This window comes from Erinaceus europaeus, chromosome 10 (genome assembly GCF_950295315.1).
Source record: "Erinaceus europaeus chromosome 10, mEriEur2.1, whole genome shotgun sequence".
Lineage (NCBI taxonomy): Eukaryota > Metazoa > Chordata > Mammalia > Eulipotyphla > Erinaceidae > Erinaceus > Erinaceus europaeus.
In genome coordinates this window covers 64,555,036-64,569,109 of record NC_080171.1, presented here as the reverse complement: position 1 = coordinate 64,569,109, position 14,074 = coordinate 64,555,036, and the positions used below count along the sequence as shown (strand labels likewise).

The following is a 14,074-nucleotide window of genomic DNA, read 5'->3' as shown; positions in this document are numbered from 1 at the left end:
GCAGACCTGCTTCACTTGTGAAGCGACCTCCTGCAGGTGGGGAGCGGGGGGGCTCAAACCTGGATCCTTAAGCCGGCCCTTGCGCTTTGTGTCATGTGCGTTTAACCCGCTGTACTACCACCGACTCCCACAGATAAATATTTTTAAAGCTTCTTCTCAGTGAAGGAAACCACCCAAACAAAAAGACTCCTTACAGAATGAGAGAACTTTATATGCCATACATCTGACAAAATTTTAATAACCAAAATATACAAATAGCTCATCAAACTCAGCAACAAAAAAAACAAATGACCCCATCCAAAAATGGGGAGATGATATGAACAGAATATTAATCAAATAAGTGATACAAAAGATCATCAAATGTATGAAAAATATGCTTTGAGTCATTGATTGCCAAAGGATGCAAATAAAGACAACAATGAGATACAACTTCACTCCTGTGAGAATGTCATACATCAGAAAAGATAGTAACAAGAAATGCTGGAGAGGTTGTGGGGGGAAAGGAACCCTACGGCATTGCTAGTGGGGATGTAAATTAGTCCAACCCCTGTGGAAATCAGTCTGGACATGTCTTACAAGGCTAGAAATGAATCTACCCAATGACCATGCGATTCCTCTCCTGAGGCTATATCCTAATTAAACAAACACACTCATCCAAAAAAGATCTGTGTATATCTATGTTCATAACAGCAAAACTTGTAATCGCTAAAACCTAGAAGAAACCCAGGTTTCCAGCAATAAATGAGTGGCTATGAAAATTGCCACTATATATGTACAATGGAATATTAATCAGCTATTAAAAATGATGAGTTTACCTTCTTCACCTCATCTTGGACAGAGCTTGAAGGAATTATGCTAAGTGAGATAAGCCAGATATAGAAGGATGAATATGGGATGATCTCACTGATTGATAGAAGTTGAGAAATAATAACAGAAGGGGAAATACAAATCATAACTTGGACTGGGTTTGGTGTATTGTATCAAAGTAAAGGTCTCTTAGGGGAAGGTTTCCAGGTCTTCTAGCACAAATGGCTAAAGAGGATCTAAGTGGATGGTGGGACTAAGGGTTGTGGGTTAGAGTGATTTGCAGAAAACAAAAATTTTACACATGTACCAACTGCATTTACTGTTAACTGTAAGCTATTATCCCCCCCCCCCCATAAAAAGAAAAAGAAAAAAATAAGTAGTGTAAGTCTTTGGTGATCAATAAGTTTCAATTTCTAAACTGAGAAAAAGAAGAGAAAATGATAAACAGCAGAGTGATGCTTTAGTCACTTATAATAGCATCAAAGTAAAAGTTTCTCAATCACTTCCCTCTCGCTCTCTCTCTATAAATTTGTTTATTTATTATTGGATATAGACAGAGAATTTGAGAGGTAAGGAGAGAGATAGAGAGGCACCTGAAGCTCTACTATACCACTGGTAAAGTTTTCCCACTGCAGATGGGGACCAGGGGCTTGAACCCAGGTTCTTGTGCACTGTAATATGTGTGCTCAACCAGGTGTGTCACCACCTTACCCCCCCACAGCTCTTTCATTATGAGAAAAAAAAAAAAGATCAAGAAAACAAGCAAAAGAAAGTAACTACAGCCTGCATAGCTATAAATGAAAAAAAAATCATGAAAATTATAAGTCCTAAGGAAAAACATAGCATGCTACTTTTTCTGTAAAATTAAATAGACAAACAAATTTAACTTTTAGAATAAGGGTACAGGAAGCATTTAAAAGGAACATGAATGATGAATATATATTTAAATGATGCTGGAGAAAGTGGAATATGTTAATTATGGGGTAGGAGGACATGTACTTAGATGTAAATTATTATCAGCATATAAACTTGTATTGTGGGTAATGGATTTATGGTTGAATTTACATTCTTAGTAAAATATTAAGCATTTTTTAAAAAATGGGTCCTATATAGATAATTATGATGGTGCATCATGAACTAAAGGTTAATTTAAAATTTAACTATGGTGTTATATAAATATACAATGGTTAAAATGTATGTTACTATAGTTAATATTCCAGGTCTAGTAAATGAAGTTATCTGTCAATTTTCTGCTATGTCATTCATTTCTCCTCTTTTATAATATTACTATTTAAGGGACAGAGTCCATTTTAATATTCGTTTAATAATGGCTACTTTCTGGTTAACATAGATAGTCCTGTATTTCACAGTCAGCCACACCTTACAATCTCTCTCACACCTTACAATCAATTCTTGGTGAAAAAATATTCAAATACTGTTGTAGAGCTACCTTATTAATATTATTTCCATGAAGGAACAAAGAGCAAGTAATAAATTTTCATTGGCAATAAGTTAACCTACCATATAAGTATTGGTATATTAGATTATTTTGTAAACAATTTGGAGTATAGATGCCACCAGTATGCTGGCCAGGTTTCCCTGGATTGAAGACCCCACCAATGTGTCCCAGAACTCAGCTTCCCCAGAGACACACCTTACTAGGGAAAGATAGAGGCAGACTGGGAGTATGGACCGACCAGTCAACGCCCATGTTCAGCGGGGAAGCAATTACAGAAGCCAGACCTTCTACCTTCTGCAACCCACAATGACCCTGGGTCCATGCTCCCAGAGGGATAGAGAATGGGAAAGCTATCAGGGGAGGGGGTGGGTCATGGAGATTGGGTGGTGGGAATTGTGTGGAGTTGTACCCCTCCTACCTTATGTTTTTGTTCATTAATCCTTTCTTAAATAAAAAATTAAAAAAAAAAGAGTCAGTGATCCACTCAGGCATCAGACTAGATCAAGTACTACACATTCTGTACCCATTATTTATGAAATAGTACTGTATTTAACACTTATTTTAAAGAAATTAAAAAATATGTCTCGGAAAGAGAAATGAAGTAAATTTAGTAAAATTTTTAACCAGGGGCTCTTGTTCTTCCTCTTTTTTTTTTTTTTCTTTCAAAAGCTACTGTATTGGGCAAGTGGGTCACTGCTTTCTTGAAATTTGTCAACATAGGCAGCAACTGAGTCTATCACTATGTTTCTTTATCTTTCCACAAAGGACACTTGCGAGTTGGCACTCCTTCAAAAAGACTCACATTCATCTTACTGTCAGTGCACTTCTTGGAATAGAAGCTATACTTTGTCTTCTTGATGTTTGCAAAGCTTTAGAAAACCAACCTCAACTGGCAGAGAGTTGAGGCATGTTATACAACATTCAATTTAAGAGTGAAATTTTTCACTGATGCCTTACACTTTGTTATTGGCTTTAGAATAAAATGTCACCAACAATTTCTTCTGAATTATATTCCAGTAAAAGATATAATTCTGTGAATATAGAAAAAAATGGAAATTTGTTAGAGTATTTTAGAAGCTATAAATTTTCAAGGTGACTTCTGAGTTAATTTTCAGTTATAATACCCAGCATCTTGTATACAGCGGTGCCACAGGTTGCTTCTGTTCTCCCTGGTCTAGGCTTTTGAAAGAGTCAACATATCAAAGACTCAGCCTACGTATTAAAAAGACTCAGTTTGTGTTTTAAAAAGTTCTAGACATATGATCAATTTTCCCCTCTCATATTAATTGAATAGTGGTTTATATGACTACACTTTAATAGGAGTGTACATAAACACCATTCCCACCACCAAAAGACTGTGTCCCATCCCACCCACCCACCACCCTGGAAGCTGAATGTCCACCCTCCCCCTCACCACAGTGTTTTTACTTTGTTGCCCTACTCTCAATTTAATCAGATCTTGTTTTAGTTTCCCTTTCTGTTCTTCTTTCTCAACTTCTGTTGATGAGTGGGATCATCCCATACTCATCTTTGTCTTTCTGACTTAACACAAGTAACATAATTCCTTCTAGCTCTGACCAAGATGGGTCAGATATGGTGGGTTCATTGTTCTTAATAGCTACCTAGTATTCCATTGTGTATATATACCACAGCTTTCTCAGCCACTCATCTGTTGTTGGGCACCTGGGTTCCTTCCAGGTTTTATTTATTATGAATTGTGCTGCTATGAACATAGGTGTACACATATCTTTTTGATTGGGCATTATGGAATCCTTGGGGTAGATCCCCAGGAGAGGAATTACTGGGTCATATGGAAGGTCTATGTCTAGCCTTGTGAGAGTTCTCCAGACTGCTCTCCACAGAGGCTGTACCAATTTACATTCCCACCAGCAGTGCAGAAGGATTCCTCTGTCTCCACAGCCTCTCCAACATTTGTTGCTGCTGTCCTTTTTAATGGTTTTCCTAAAAAAAAATCAGTAATAATTTATTATCTATTTTATATTTATCTTGGCATATGAGGATTTCATTTTTTAATTTCAGATTACATTATTAATGCAATCATAGTGTATTCATCAAGACATTTTCAAAATTTCTATGTACCTAAATGTATGTAAAATCAAAAGCATGAAAACCCAACCTAATCTTATGTATAACTGATATTTGCTACTAATTTGAAATAATCAAGCAATTTATAATTTGAGACAAAACCCACAAAAAGTAAAAAAAAAAAAAAGGTCTTGTAAAATTCAGGAAAATACAAGAAAATAACCAATAATTCTGAGAAGATAAATGTAAGCAAAAATATCCTGCCTCTAAGCTGAGCATTCCTTTTTTTACTGTAGCATATTGTCAAATGACTAAAATGTATGTCTTACTCTACTGTATAGTCACAGTAACTAAGTAATTATGGTCTGGGTTAAGATATGTTAGCAAGAGGCATGGTGATGATGTACTCACTTGAGCACCCACATTACCATGCTCAAAGACTCAGGTTCAAGTCCCTGGTCCCCACCTGCAGGGAGGAAACTTCACAAAATCTCTCTCTTCCTAATAAGTTGTATGCATATTTATGGAATTTTTACTATAGGCTTTTTTCCTAAAAATAAATAAATAAATCACTCTGTTGGTCAAGTGTGTTGCTACTTTCTTGAAATATTATTCACAACTAAATCAAACTCTAGTATATGACTCATAGATCATAACAAGCACTCTTATTACAGTTAGAATAAATGTAATACTCATATTCACCTCAAAATTCATAACTCTACAACTTCATCTCAGTGTGGGTTCAAAATAAAATTCAGTTATATTTTTCTACTTATTGTTTGTTTGCTTGTTTGTTTGTTTGTTTTTTGCCTCCAGGGTTATTTCTGGGGTTTTCGGTGCCTGTACTACAAATCCACTGCTCCTGGAGGTCATTTTTCCCTTTAGTTGCCCTTGTTGTTTATAGTTGTTGTTATTGCTGTCCTTGTTGTTGGATAGGACAGAGAGAAACTGAGAGATGACAGTAGGACAGAGATGGGGAGGGAAGGATAGACACTTGCAGACCTGCTTCACAGCCTGTGAGGTGACTCCCCTGCAGGTGGGGAGCCTGGGGCTGGAACTGGGATCCTTGAGCCATGTAAGCTTAACTTGCTGCCCTACCACCCAGCCCCGACTAGTTGTCTTTTCTTAGCCGCTTATTACCTGCGTCTGAATATCCTTTTTTTCATCTTCCGTTGCTTAATTCTTTTTTCTTTTCTTTTTTATTTTTATTTTTGTTTATAAAAAGGAAACATTGATAAAACCATAGCATAAGAATGTACAACTCCACACAATTCCCACCACAAGAACTCCACGTCCCATCCCCTCCCCTGATAGCTTTCCTATTCTTTAACCCTCTGAGAATATGGACCAAAGGGCATTGTGGGATGCAGAAGGTGGAAGGTGTGGCTTCTGTAATTGCTTCCTCACTGAACTAATGAAGGCACTGTTCAGCTCTGGTTTATGGTGGTGAGGGAATTGAACCTGGGACTTTAGAGCCTCAGGCATGAAAGTCTCTTTGCACAACCATTATGCTCTCTATCCCTGACCTGAACATCCTTCTAATAGACTCACCATATCTTGTTTAATTTTATTTTCACTTACTTTCATTTATTTATATTCATCAATCCTCACATTATCGAATATTACATCTTTGAGAAACCAGCTTCAATCTTTAGGAATGCTTTTCTGACTTTTTTTTTGTATTTAGGAATCTCATTTATCCATATCTGTAACCTTTATTTATCAGATTAATAATTGCTCTTAACTATAAACTGCCTTAGGATGCATTCTATATTGCTTCCTTACATTAAAATTTTAATACTTACTTTTGCCTTTTGTTCATTTGTACTTGTCACCTTTCTTATGCTTACATCATCATCCATAATTATTCCCTAGCAAAAACAAATACTTTGTTTAATTTATTTTGTTCCCATATTGGAAATGAATATTATAATTTAGTATTATATTTCTCCTTCCCTATTGTCACACCAGGTAAACTTCTAAATCCTATTTCTGTACCTTCTTTGTCACTCTGGAATACTATAGTAAAAAAAAAAAAATTACCTATGTTGATTGACTTAGTTCAAGCCACAACCTTAATTACAAAATGACCCAATTTGTCTTCCTCCAATTTTAGTCATTTAAAGTGAGAGAAAGATATACACCTACGGACTTGATTCACCACTTGTGAAGCTTACCCACTAAAGGTGGGTAGCAGGGGCTTGAACGCATGTCCTTGCACCGGCTCTTGCAAATAGCACACATAGTACTATGTGTGCTTAACCTTAAATAAAATCACTTTAGGAGATACAAAGATAAAATATAAGTTACTGCTTAAAGTTTAGTTGCTTTTATTTAAATGGTAAGATTCAATTTTCTTCCTTATCTGCTTCCTCTCTCTCTCTCTAACTTTGCATAGGTTCCAGCATCTCTATTTATGTCCAGTGTGTCAACAATTAACTTACCTCCTGTAATTCTGCTTAGAATGCCACCCTCTCCATAACATTCTTGGACTTTCCTTTCCCAGTCTTTCTTTTTTGTTTCTGAGTCCCCTAAAATGACCTATAGGGCCTTCCTGTGTGCATGTGAAATCTTATATTACCCTGAGGAGAATTTTAACATAGCAAGTCTTACAACTGGAATTTAAGACCAGCTTAACTTGAGAACCTGCAGTGTAGTCATTATGCAGAGATAGTATATCTAGAGATACTTTGTTTATAAGGTGAATGTCATTGTCAGGGTGAATTTCAGCCCCTTTGTGTCACTTTTAAAGCCCCATCAATAAATGGACCCAAATAACAAAAATTCTGATTCATCTTCCAATTCTTATTCTAAACACTGCTTTATGTTTAGGACTTAAAGGAAAGGGAAAATTGAGTCAAAGTTGAAGTAAAAGTTTTCTATTGGTAGTTTCTTTTTTGTTTTTTCTAATGTAGAAAATAGAATGTCATTTTGAAATATTTGATAGCTTTATGAATCCAATGATTGACAGACTGAAAGACAGTTGAATAGGTGCCATGTCTGTGTAAGAAATAAAATGAATCAAATTTTTAAAAAGAAAAAAGAATGTTTGTTTTCTTTTATTTCTGACTAAATTACCTACTTGACTTCCTTCCCTTTCAAAAGAAAGAAAAAAAATCAAAGATAGTCACCAGGGTACTCACTTATCTCAGAAGGATAGCAAGTGGCAAATCATTTACCTTTTTTTAAAATTTTCTTCCATACTGAGCTGAGACCTTGAGTATGCACAATTTCATAGCTACCCGGCCAACTTTTTTTTCTTCAGAGACAAAGAGATAGATAGAAAGAGAGATATTACCACATTTCTGGAGACTCTCCCACTGTCATGGCAGTTCCATGTGGTAATGGGAATTAAACCTGGACCAAGGCCCTGGCAGGGCACCTACTGGTGAGTTATCTTTCTCACCCCCCACCATTAACATGTTTCATCAACAAAATACTTCAATTTCTTTGAAAAATATTTACTCCATTTCTGTTTTTATTTTCTGTTTATTAGATTGGTTGCTGAATTTTAAGCAAGTGATCTAGTTGCAAGCACAACATTATACTTAAAAATAACATTTTAGATTATAAGCAGTATGTTATACTTAATGACCATGAGATTTCACTTAATACTGATTGTTAGTGGAAAGATAATATTGTCTAGCTCATGTCCATGTACTGTTTGTGGTTTGGGAAATGTGTGATGAAGAGTACAGTTAGATTACAACTCTAATAAGTTATAAAGGTAATATAGAACATTCTAGAGGAAGTTAAAATATAAATTCTTAATTTAGACAGTCAAGATTCAAACTCTGCACATATATCTATGTAATCAAGACAATTCATTTATGTTTTCTCATCTATAAACTGATGATAATAATATTTAATAAGTTTGCTGTTAGTATTAAATAAATCAATAAATTTAATTCTCTTGTAATAGAGTTTGCTACATAAAAATATATTTAGCAAAGATTAATTTCCATTTCAATTAAAACTTCAACTAGTTGGATTCACAGGATTGAATTTTTCAAATCAGACTATCTGGAATAAGAACTCAGTATTCGTCTTACTAAATAATTTCAAAAATAGATTTCAAGGTCTTTTTCTGTTTTCCTTTCCCATAATATACATGTCATCCTAGCCTACAATAGATAAATGAGGAGCGCACAGTATATAAGACAGTGGGCAATATTTAGTCATGAAATATCTCTATTTTACACCTCAACTCATATGAAATTCTCCAGGGAAGTATGCCTTATAGACCTAAACCAGTGGCATGTGATGAAGATATTTCTGTGACAGACCTCTTCTTTCTAGTACATATTATTAATTTTACTATCAAAAGGATGTCCAATTGATAGAGATTAGACTTAATCACTTCCTGTTATGCACTGAATGTTTCTGACTCACTTTCCTACTTTATCAGGAAATCCGTATCTTGAGTCCCTAGCTCCCATTCTCAATGTGATAGCATTTGAAAGTCAGGGGGAGGAGGGTTTCATCAACATTAAAGTAATGAGGGTGGGCCCTCATAATTAGCTTTGTGGACTTATAAGGAGGGGGTGTTTATTTCTCTCTTTCTGTACTATGTACTTTTTTGTTTGTTTTGTTTTGTACTTGCCTCCAGGATTATCGCTGGGGCTCAGTGCTTGCACTACAAATCCACTGCTTCTGGAGGCCATTTTCCCCAGTTTTTTTGGATAGGATAGAGAGAAATTGAGAGAGGAGGGGGGAGATAAAGATAGCTAGATAGATAGAGAGATAGAGATAGAGAGAGACCTGCAGACCTGTTTCACAGCTTGTGAAGTGACCCCCTGCAGTGGGGAGCAGGGGTTCAAACCGGGATCCTTGAGAGGGTCCTTGCACTGTGCCCTATGTGCGCTTAATCCTGTGTACCACAGCCTGGCCCCCTACTTCTCTCTTTCTGTATGTGCATTTACCATAGAAAAGAAATATCATACAAGAACATAAAAAGAAAGTGGTTGTTGTGTGCAAGTCAGGAGGAGAGTTCTCACTAGCAAACTATATATATAATTGGCTAATGACTTGATCAGAGCTTCCCAACATTTAGAAACATGAAAATTAATTTTTTAGCATATACAAAAATCAAAATAACATATAAAGTTTCACCTCAACTCTTGATACCCTTCAATCCTACTCTCTTTTATTCCTGATAATTTTCCTACCATTCCTTTTAATTTTCATATTAAAAACATCAAGTGAACCTTTTTATATCAATCTGAAGAGGACATAGCAACATAGTCTCCTGAGGATTTGGTAGTATTATAACTGCACTGTAATGATACAAAGTTTAAAAAACTCCTTGTGTGTGCATGGAGGCTGCACAGCAAGGACAAGGACAGGCTTATGGATCCTGGTTCCAGCCCCCAGCTCCCCATCTGCTGGGTGGTCCCTTTACAAGTGGTGAAGCAGGTCTTGATTTCTCTCTGTCCTATCCAACAACAGCGATAGAAATAAGGACAATAATAATAACAACGGTAAAAACAAGGACAACAAAAGGGGAAAAAAAGCCTCCGGGAGCAGCAGACTAGTAGTGCAGGCACCAAGCCCCAATAATAACCCTGGAGGCAAAAAAAAAAAAAATTCCTTGTGACAAAAGAATTTTATGATCTCTGGTAAACTTGAATATCCACAATTTGAAGATATTGTATGTAGGTCTAGGAGTTGTGAAGAGGGTCAGTTGAGAATTATACACAAATCACATCACATGGTAGTTATTTATAATAGCACCTTTCATTAGCATAGTCTGCATTATTATATACATCTATTCTGCATTATATTCTAGATGTTGAGAAGCAGCAAAGCATAGAACTCCATGCCCATAAGACATTTCAGCAAATAAAGAATAAATTCATAAGAAAGCAATATACAAATACAAGGAATGCTATCTCCAGGGAAGAAGAAAAGGTTCTGGAAATACATTTTTACATAGCATTTATCTTGAGGAGACAAAGGGTTCAAGATTGCCTCCATTGCAAGAAATCATATTTTTTTTAAAATATTTTTTTTATTTGTCAAGGCAGCATTTATCTTAAGGAAGCAGATTTGGAAGACTTTCGGGATCTAACAGTACATCTGAAGCTCAATAATATCTTAATTCTGTAGAAAGATTCAAGGGTATAAAAAATGGAGTCCTCTTAACTGCAATATTTGCTTTCCTTGTTTATTGTCAGATATTTTTCAAAAAGCAAAGTTTCAGATGGGTGATATCTAAAACATCCCCTTTAAAAATAACAAGTAGCACATGTGAGTTTAATTTTACAACAATAAAAATCATTAATGGAACTCATGTTGCCATTGCTGTTCAAGAGCAGTAAGATTTGAATAATTCTTGAAAAAGGTCTCCAAAATACACAGACTTTTGATTTTTTTGAAGGTGTTTAAATGTCCTTTCCCAATTACCACATTTACCCACACCATCTCACAAGACAGGAACTCAAGACAAATAAAAGACTCCACTGTGGCTGGTACAGGATTTTCCAAACATTAGTATCTTCTTAGAACATTATGATGGCTTTCGGGTTTCAAGGTACCCATGCTTATTTATTTTTAAAGAAATATATTTGTAGTATATGATGGCTTGCACATGAACAGCAAACAGGAAAGGAATTTCAAGACAGAATCTTTTTGGAGAGGAGTCAGCTGTAATTCTGAATTTTCTTTTATCAAGGAAATCTCTATTAAATTTTGTAATTCTCATCTACAATAGTCTGCCACCACATTTTAGCATTGATTCACAAGTTTATGTGATAACACATGCCAAGTTTGGTGTCTTTTTGTTGAAAATGGCTTATCATAATTCTGATTGCCACTTAACTGCAGTATCTGGAAGTCATTCACTAATAAGGCTTAAGAATCAGAGTTGAAAGAAGCTTTAACATTTGGGGCAAGGAAACAACTTAAAGGTGTATACCAGGTCTGAAAACACATGGACATCTTCCACTTGAAACTCTGCACAAAGTCAATTTCTGAGACACATCTTCAGATATTAAGCCTAAAAAGTCGCTCCTGGCAAATGCATACACAGAGAAATGAAATGCCTCTTTATCTTCTAGCATTTCACCACCAGATTTATTATTCACTTCTCCTTCATGCAAGTCTTGAAGTTAGACATCAACTTTTTCCTTCAACCACAACTCTATGAAAGCCTGCAGTTGGATCTGCTTACTCAGACTTCTGTGAACAGATTTATGCAATAATGCAAGTTAGCAGGTGAGTGTTGACATTGGTTCTCTTTCCTCTGTGCACCTGGGCAGCTTCAACTGATTCACCAACTTGACAAAATCGACAATCCATCTTGGTCTTGGCTTCCTCCAGAATGGCCTCACCTCAATCCAAAGCAGGCTCCTTGCTGATACTCAGACATGCGCCAGGTAGTAACTCTAGGCAAAGCTCACCTTTGAATGCTCTGGAACGATTTCTGCGCTGTGGAGAGCTCCACTCGAGCTCCTGTCAACTCAGGCTTCATTTTCCCACTAAAATCATCCTCTTCTACATTTGCGGGTGTCTCACCATGTTCAGAGTTAATGACCTCTCTCCCGGGTAAAGTCTAAGACTTCATTTAAAGCGGAATCCGGGCGTCAGTCCTGGTTTCAGAAAGCTACCTAGACAGAAATCCTAGCACTGCCAAAGCGCCCAACAAGGAAGCAAAGGAAGCTCGTGCTAATCGCCAAATGCCTTGAAACTTCGTGCTTTCTCTCCGGCTAGGTTCCGAGCTGTAGAGATTCAGGAAACTCCCAAGAAATAACTCCCTCAGGAATCTTTAGCCTGACCAGCAAGCACGTGGGAAGGAAGAGTAACACTCTGCTGAATGCAGATCAATCAGGCAGAGCAGGAAGGTGAGTCAAAAGCAAGCAAGAAAAACAAAACAAATCTGAAAACAAAAGTTTACTACTTTCGCCGAATAATTCCAATTGCCAGTTGGGGTAAGATCAGTTGCTGGGAGCCTTTTTGTTTAAGAAAGCTGTGAATGCGCCCATAGTGCTTTATGAGAGAGAAGTCTCTTGGGTTTGGGATTCCCCAGCTGTGCTGCATCCACAAAGTCAAAGGAAGACTAGAGAAGTTGGAAGTAGCCAAAGACGCGGACTGCTACTCCCGCACAAAAACCTTGGAAATGGCTGCTCCGGGGGGCTGAGTCTAGGGACTCCTAATCCCTCCCCTTTCTCCCGCGGAGCCCGCTACCTGCTACCGTCCAGTTTACAATATAAGCGTAAACCATAAATTAATCCTCTTCCAAAAAGCTAGGTGTCACACTTCCCTGGGCAGTTCTTTTCAGAAAGGTGTGTGAGAGCTGCTGGAACTCCCTGGGAGAAGGGGGTAGGTGTGATGATCACTGATAAAAGTCGACAAGAAAGGTGGGATGAGAAGGGCTTGTGTCCAGGAAAGAATGTTTAGGCTCTTCTATTCGGAGCAGCTCGGGGAACCCCTCAGCCCCCATCTGGTCGCAGTGTATACCTCTAAGTCCCCTGGTCGTCGAGGAGGAGGCCAGGCCAGGTTGGAAGGTTAACCTTTTAATTCAGAAAGGTGTGTGGAGAACTAGTGGCTTCGGGGAAAGAAAGACCCTGGGTGTTAAAGAAGCCAGGACCCTGAGAGGCAGTAGCCTCGCGTACTTGGAAGACTCGCCTTGAGGATGGGTGACCCAGCAGCAGCAGCTGCAGTCTGATTACTGGAGTGCGGATAAACTGAGTTGCCCAATCGCCCGCCACCTCGGCCCCTCTGCCCCTCCACGCCTCTCCGGACCTCGAGTCCGCCAGTGGCCCGCGAGCCGGGCTGGGCGTGCGTGTGGCTGCGCGCGCGGCTCTGTGCGCGCTTGAGTGTGTGTGCGCAGCCCGCTCGCAGAGACTAGCCGCCGGGACCCACGCGCCACCGCCGGCCTCGCGCCCGCCCGAGCGCGGTGTCTCCCGGCAGCCGCCGCCTCAGCCTCGGAGCCCGCGCACCTGGCGCCCGCGGCCCGCCCGCTCGGCCCTACGCTGCCGTCTTTACCTCAGCTCAAAGTTTCCTCCGCACGGACACCTTCGCGAAGGGCTGGCCCGGAGAAGGGTTTCTGAAGCTGTGCCTTGGACTTGTCCTTCCTCACAGCCTCGAGCGTCTACCATTCCCTTCCCCTCTCGCCCCCCCCCCCCATCACCCTGGGAGTTCCGGGGAGCCAAGACAAGGGGGTGTTGCCGAGATAGACACGGGCGGCCGCCACTGAGAAAAAAATCATCTGCTTTTTTTTTTTTTTGCCGGAGAATTATCTGACAGGCCTATGTGGGGATTAAAGAGGAAGGGTACATAGCAAGCCAAGTTGGCCAAGCAGGGGCCGGGAAGCCGACCTGTCGGGGTGCGGGGAAGCGTCTCCCCCATCTGGGTTTGTACCCGTGTCCGCCGCCGCCCAGGCCCCGCGACCCCCCTGAAGACGAAAAGCTGCCGGGCGCTGAGGCGGGAAGTCCCGCCGGAGCCTCGGGACTTGGATGCGCCGCGCTGTCGCGTCTGGATCTGAGGAACCTGAAGGAGAATCGACGCGTCTCCAGGTAGGAGGCTGGAAAACACCTCACCTGCTCCAACGTTTCCTGAATTGCGTGAAAGGAAAAATAAGTTAAAATCGATGTCAGCGACGGGGCGGGGGAACAGATGATGATAATGGGGGGGGGGCTAAGCCAAGTTGGGGTGCTCCCTCCTGGCGTCTCCGCCCTTGCATAGGTCCCTCCAATGGCTCCGGGCGGGCGAGTCGGGGGGTGGCGGGCGCCGCCGGTACCCAGTCATGGGGGTTCGGCGGGC

General features: G+C 39.4%; 1 protein-coding gene and 1 long non-coding RNA gene across 3 annotated transcripts in view; one reads left to right on the top strand and one right to left on the bottom strand.

Moving 5' to 3' along the window:
- Positions 1 to 3,678: 3,678 nt before the first annotated feature.
- LOC132540886 (uncharacterized) lies at positions 3,679 to 11,487 on the bottom strand. The gene is made up of 3 exons (XR_009552032.1): positions 11,229 to 11,487; positions 6,118 to 6,183; positions 3,679 to 4,228 (listed from the first exon to the last, which is right to left on the bottom strand). It is a non-coding gene; the product is annotated as an uncharacterized LOC132540886 (long non-coding RNA).
- A 1,309-nt stretch (positions 11,488 to 12,796) lies between these two features.
- The window catches only part of LINGO2 (leucine rich repeat and Ig domain containing 2), a 1,295,977-nt gene continuing 1,294,699 nt past the window's right edge, over positions 12,797 to 14,074 (top strand). For both annotated transcript variants that reach the window (XM_060199677.1, XM_060199680.1), the window contains exon 1: positions 12,797 to 13,827. The gene's annotated coding sequence lies outside the window, so the exon portion shown is untranslated. The remainder of the gene's footprint in view (positions 13,828 to 14,074) is intronic.